Consider the following 6,061-nt stretch of genomic DNA (forward strand, 5'->3'; position numbering starts at 1 on the left):
GAGCATGGCAGTGCCCGCCTTATTACACAGAGAGCATTGCAGTGCCCGCCTTATTACACAGAGAGCATTGCAGTGCCCGCCTTATTACACAGAGAGCATTGCAGTGCCCGCCTTATTACACAGAGAGCATGGCAGTGCCCACCTTATTACACAGAGAGCATTGCAGTGCCCGCCTTATTACACAGAGAGCATTGCTGTGCCCGCCTTATTACACAGAGAGCATTGCAGTGCCCACCTTATTACACAGAGAGCATTGCAGTGCCCGCCTTATTACACAGAGAGCATTGCAGTGCCCGCCTTATTACACAGAGAGCATTGCTGTGCCCGCCTTATTACACAGAGAGCATTGCAGTGCCCGCCTTATTACACAGAGAGCATTGCAGTGCCCGCCTTATTACACAGAGAGCATTGCAGTGCCCGCCTTATTACACAGAGAGCATTGCAGTGCCCGCCTTATTACACAGAGAGCATTGCAGTGCCCGCCTTATTACACAGAGAGCATTGCAGTGCCCGCCTTATTACACAGAGAGCATTGCAGTGCCGCCTTATTACACAGAGAGCATTGCAGTGCCCGCCTTATTACACAGAGAGCATTGCAGTGCCCGCCTTATTACACAGAGAGCATTGCAGTGCCCGCCTTATTACACAGAGAGCATTGCAGTGCCCGCCTTATTACACAGAGAGCATTGCAGTGCCCACCTTATTACACAGAGAGCATGGCAGTGCCCACCTTATTACACAGAGAGCATTGCAGTGCCCGCCTTATTACACAGAGAGCATTGCAGTGCCCGCCTTATTACACAGAGAGCATTGCAGTGCCCACCTTATTACACAGAGAGCATGGCAGTGCCCACCTTATTACACAGAGAGCATTGCAGTGCCCGCCTTATTACACAGAGAGCATTGCAGTGCCCGCCTTATTACACAGAGAGCATGGCAGTGCCCGCCTTATTACACAGAGAGCATTGCAGTGCCCACCTTATTACACAGAGAGCATTGCAGTGCCCGCCTTATTACACAGAGGCAGACACAGAAGCGACCCCCCACCTTCCCCCCCACCATTTATTTGCTCATATGCAGCTAAAGAATACGGTCGCCAGGTGGACAGGACTTAGGTTGACACATGAAATCTGTTGACACATGAAATCTGTTGACAGGGTCGGAAAGTCAACACAAGTAGTTTCCTTTTTCCGGAGTAAAGGTGGCCATAGTAGTGTCTGCCATCATTAACCCCTTCCTGACAGAGCTAGTTTTTGCGTTCTTGACAGAGCCATTTTTTTCAAATCTGACATGTCTCACTTAAGTGGGGATAACTTTTTTTTGCTTTTACTTATCCCAGTGATTTTGAGATTGTTTTCTCGTGACACATTGTACTTCAAGTTAGTGGTAAATTTTCGTCGATACAGTCTGTGTTTTTTTGTGAAAAATACCAAAATGTCGGAAAAAAATGGAAAATTTTGCGATTTGCAAAATGTTAAATTTTCTGCTTGTGAGACAAATAATCTTACCACTCAAAATAGTGAATAACTAACATAGACCATATGTCTACTTTATGTTGACATCATTATTTCAACTTCCTTTTAATTTTTTGGGACACTAGGAGGCTTACAATATGAATAGCAAATTCTCAAATTTTCAAGAAAATTTCAAACACTGATTTTTTTAGGGACCAGTTCAGTTCTGATGTGACTTTGAGGGACTTGTATGTGAGACACCCCCATAAATGATGCCATTTCAAAAACTGCACCCCTCACAGTATTCAAAACAGCATTTTGGAAGTTTGTTAACCCTTTAGGTGTTTCACAGGAATTAAAACAAAGTGTAGGTGAAATTTCAAAATTTCTTTTTTTTTGCAGAGTTTCAATTTTAATACATTTTTCTAACGAATACAGTAGATTTTACTAGAGAAATGTGACTAAAAATTGATTCCCCCAATTCTTTTGTTTTCATAAATATCCTATATGTGGCCCTAGTGTGCACGGTGACCAAACCACAGGCTTCATAATAGAAGGAGCACCTACTTGATTTTGGAGCCTCCTTTTTATGAGATTATTTTTTAGGCACCATGTAGGTTTCTAGGCACCATAAGATGCTAAAAGTTAGGAACCCCCCCACAAGTGACCCCATTTTGCAAACTACACCCCTCAGGGAATTCATCTAGGGGTATAGTGTACATTTCAAACCCCCAGGGGTTTCACCAATTTTGATACAACTGGGCTGTGAAAATGAAAAAAATTAATTTTTCATTTTCACAGCTCAGTTGTATCAAAATTGGTTAAACCCCTGGGGGTTTGAAATGTACACTATACCCCCTGATGAATTCCCTGAAGGGTGTAGTTTGCAAAATGGGGTCACTTGTGGGGGGGTTCCACTGTATAGGTGCTTCAGGGGTCATTCAACCAGAATCTGAGCTGCAAAATACAAAAATCACTCCTTCCCTTCTGAGTCCTGCCATGCACCCAAATGGTATTTTTTGGTCACATGTGAGGCATTGCCGTACTCGGGAGAAATTGGGGCACAGATTTTGGGGTGCTTTGTCTCCTTCATTCCTTGTGAAAATGAAAAATTTTGAGCCAGAACTGCATTTTTGTGTAAAAAAATGTAATTTTTCATTTTCACAGCCCAGTTGTACCACAATTGGTGAAACCCCTGGGGGTTTTAAATGTACGCTATACCCCTAGATGAATTCCCTGAGGGGTGTAGTTTGCAAAATGGGGTCACTTGTGGGGGGGTTCCACTGTATTGGTGCTTCGGGGGTCTTGCTAAAGCGACATAGCACCCACCAAAATTCCACCAGAATCTGAGCTGCAAAATCCAAATATCACTCCTTCCCTTCTGAGTCCTGCCATTTTTTGGTCACACATGAAGCATTGCCGTACTCGGGAGAAATTGGGGCACAGATTTTGGGGTGCTTTTTCTCCTTCGTACCTTATGAAAATGAAAAATTTGGAGCCAGAACTGCATTTTTGTGTAAAAAAATGTAATTTTTCATTTTCACTGCCCAGTTGTATCAAAGTTGGTGAAACCCCTGGGGGTTTGAAATGTACACTATACCCCCTGATGAATTCCCTGAAGGGTGTAGTTTGCAAAATGGGGTCCCTTGTGGGGGGGTTCCACTGTATAGGTGCTTCAGGGGTCATTCAACCAGAATCTGTGCTGCAAAATCCAAAAATCACTCCTTCCCTTCTGAGTCCTGCCATGCACCCAACTGGTATTTTTTGGTCACATGTGAGGCATTGCCGTACTCGGGAGAAATTGGGGCACAGATTTTGGGGTGCTTTGTCTCCTTCATTCCTTGTGAAAATGAAAAATTTTGAGCCAGAACTGCATTTTTGTGTAAAAAAATGTAATTTTTCATTTTCACAGCCCAGTTGTACCACAATTGGTGAAACCCCTGGGGGTTTTAAATGTACGCTATACCCCTAGATGAATTCCCTGAGGGGTGTAGTTTGCAAAATGGGGTCACTTGTGGGGGGGTTCCACTGTATTGGTGCTTCGGGGGTCTTGCTAAAGCGACATAGCACCCACCAAAATTCCACCAGAATCTGAGCTGCAAAATCCAAATATCACTCCTTCCCTTCTGAGTCCTGCCATTTTTTGGTCACACATGAAGCATTGCCGTACTCGGGAGAAATTGGGGCACAGATTTTGGGGTGCTTTTTCTCCTTCGTACCTTATGAAAATGAAAAATTTGGAGCCAGAACTGCATTTTTGTGTAAAAAAATGTAATTTTTCATTTTCACTGCCCAGTTGTATCAAAGTTGGTGAAACCCCTGGGGGTTTGAAATGTACACTATACCCCCTGATGAATTCCCTGAAGGGTGTAGTTTGCAAAATGGGGTCCCTTGTGGGGGGGTTCCACTGTATAGGTGCTTCAGGGGTCATTCAACCAGAATCTGTGCTGCAAAATCCAAAAATCACTCCTTCCCTTCTGAGTCCTGCCATGCACCCAACTGGTATTTTTTGGTCACATGTGAGGCATTGCCGTACTCGGGAGAAATTGGGGCACAGATTTTGGGGTGCTTTGTCTCCTTCATTCCTTGTGAAAATGAAAAATTTTGAGCCAGAACTGCATTTTTGTGTAAAAAAATGTAATTTTTCATTTTCACAGCCCAGTTGTACCACAATTGGTGAAACCCCTGGGGGTTTTAAATGTACGCTATACCCCTAGATGAATTCCCTGAGGGGTGTAGTTTGCAAAATGGGGTCACTTGTGGGGGGGTTCCACTGTATTGGTGCTTCGGGGGTCTTGCTAAAGCGACATAGCACCCACCAAAATTCCACCAGAATCTGAGCTGCAAAATCCAAATATCACTCCTTCCCTTCTGAGTCCTGCCATTTTTTGGTCACACATGAAGCATTGCCGTACTCGGGAGAAATTGGGGCACAGATTTTGGGGTGCTTTTTCTCCTTCGTACCTTATGAAAATGAAAAATTTGGAGCCAGAACTGCATTTTTGTGTAAAAAAATGTAATTTTTCATTTTCACTGCCCAGTTGTATCAAAGTTGGTGAAACCCCTGGGGGTTTGAAATGTACACTATACCCCCTGATGAATTCCCTGAAGGGTGTAGTTTGCAAAATGGGGTCCCTTGTGGGGGGGTTCCACTGTATAGGTGCTTCAGGGGTCATTCAACCAGAATCTGTGCTGCAAAATCCAAAAATCACTCCTTCCCTTCTGAGTCCTGCCATGCACCCAACTGGTATTTTTTGGTCACATGTGAGGCATTGCCGTACTCGGGAGAAATTGGGGCACAGATTTTGGGGTGCTTTGTCTCCTTCATTCCTTGTGAAAATGAAAAATTTTGAGCCAGAACTGCATTTTTGTGTAAAAAAATGTAATTTTTCATTTTCACAGCCCAGTTGTACCACAATTGGTGAAACCCCTGGGGGTTTTAAATGTACGCTATACCCCTAGATGAATTCCCTGAGGGGTGTAGTTTGCAAAATGGGGTCACTTGTGGGGGGGTTCCACTGTATTGGTGCTTCGGGGGTCTTGCTAAAGCGACATAGCACCCACCAAAATTCCACCAGAATCTGAGCTGCAAAATCCAAATATCACTCCTTCCCTTCTGAGTCCTGCCATTTTTTGGTCACACATGAAGCATTGCCGTACTCGGGAGAAATTGGGGCACAGATTTTGGGGTGCTTTTTCTCCTTCGTACCTTATGAAAATGAAAAATTTGGAGCCAGAACTGCATTTTTGTGTAAAAAAATGTAATTTTTCATTTTCACTGCCCAGTTGTATCAAAGTTGGTGAAACCCCTGGGGGTTTGAAATGTACACTATACCCCCTGATGAATTCCCTGAAGGGTGTAGTTTGCAAAATGGGGTCCCTTGTGGGGGGGTTCCACTGTATAGGTGCTTCAGGGGTCATTCAACCAGAATCTGTGCTGCAAAATCCAAAAATCACTCCTTCCCTTCTGAGTCCTGCCATGCACCCAACTGGTATTTTTTGGTCACATGTGAGGCATTGCCGTACTCGGGAGAAATTGGGGCACAGATTTTGGGGTGCTTTGTCTCCTTCATTCCTTGTGAAAATGAAAAATTTTGAGCCAGAACTGCATTTTTGTGTAAAAAAATGTAATTTTTCATTTTCACAGCCCAGTTGTACCACAATTGGTGAAACCCCTGGGGGTTTTAAATGTACGCTATACCCCTAGATGAATTCCCTGAGGGGTGTAGTTTGCAAAATGGGGTCACTTGTGGGGGGGTTCCACTGTATTGGTGCTTCGGGGGTCTTGCTAAAGCGACATAGCACCCACCAAAATTCCACCAGAATCTGAGCTGCAAAATCCAAATATCACTCCTTCCCTTCTGAGTCCTGCCATTTTTTGGTCACACATGAAGCATTGCCGTACTCGGGAGAAATTGGGGCACAGATTTTGGGGTGCTTTTTCTCCTTCGTACCTTATGAAAATGAAAAATTTGGAGCCAGAACTGCATTTTTGTGTAAAAAAATGTAATTTTTCATTTTCACTGCCCAGTTGTATCAAAGTTGGTGAAACCCCTGGGGGTTTGAAATGTACACTATACCCCCTGATGAATTCCCTGAAGGGTGTA

Source organism: Crinia signifera, unplaced genomic scaffold (assembly GCF_055691185.1).
Source record: "Crinia signifera unplaced genomic scaffold, ASM5569118v1 HAP2_SCAFFOLD_63, whole genome shotgun sequence".
NCBI classification, from domain to species: Eukaryota; Metazoa; Chordata; class Amphibia; order Anura; family Myobatrachidae; genus Crinia; species Crinia signifera.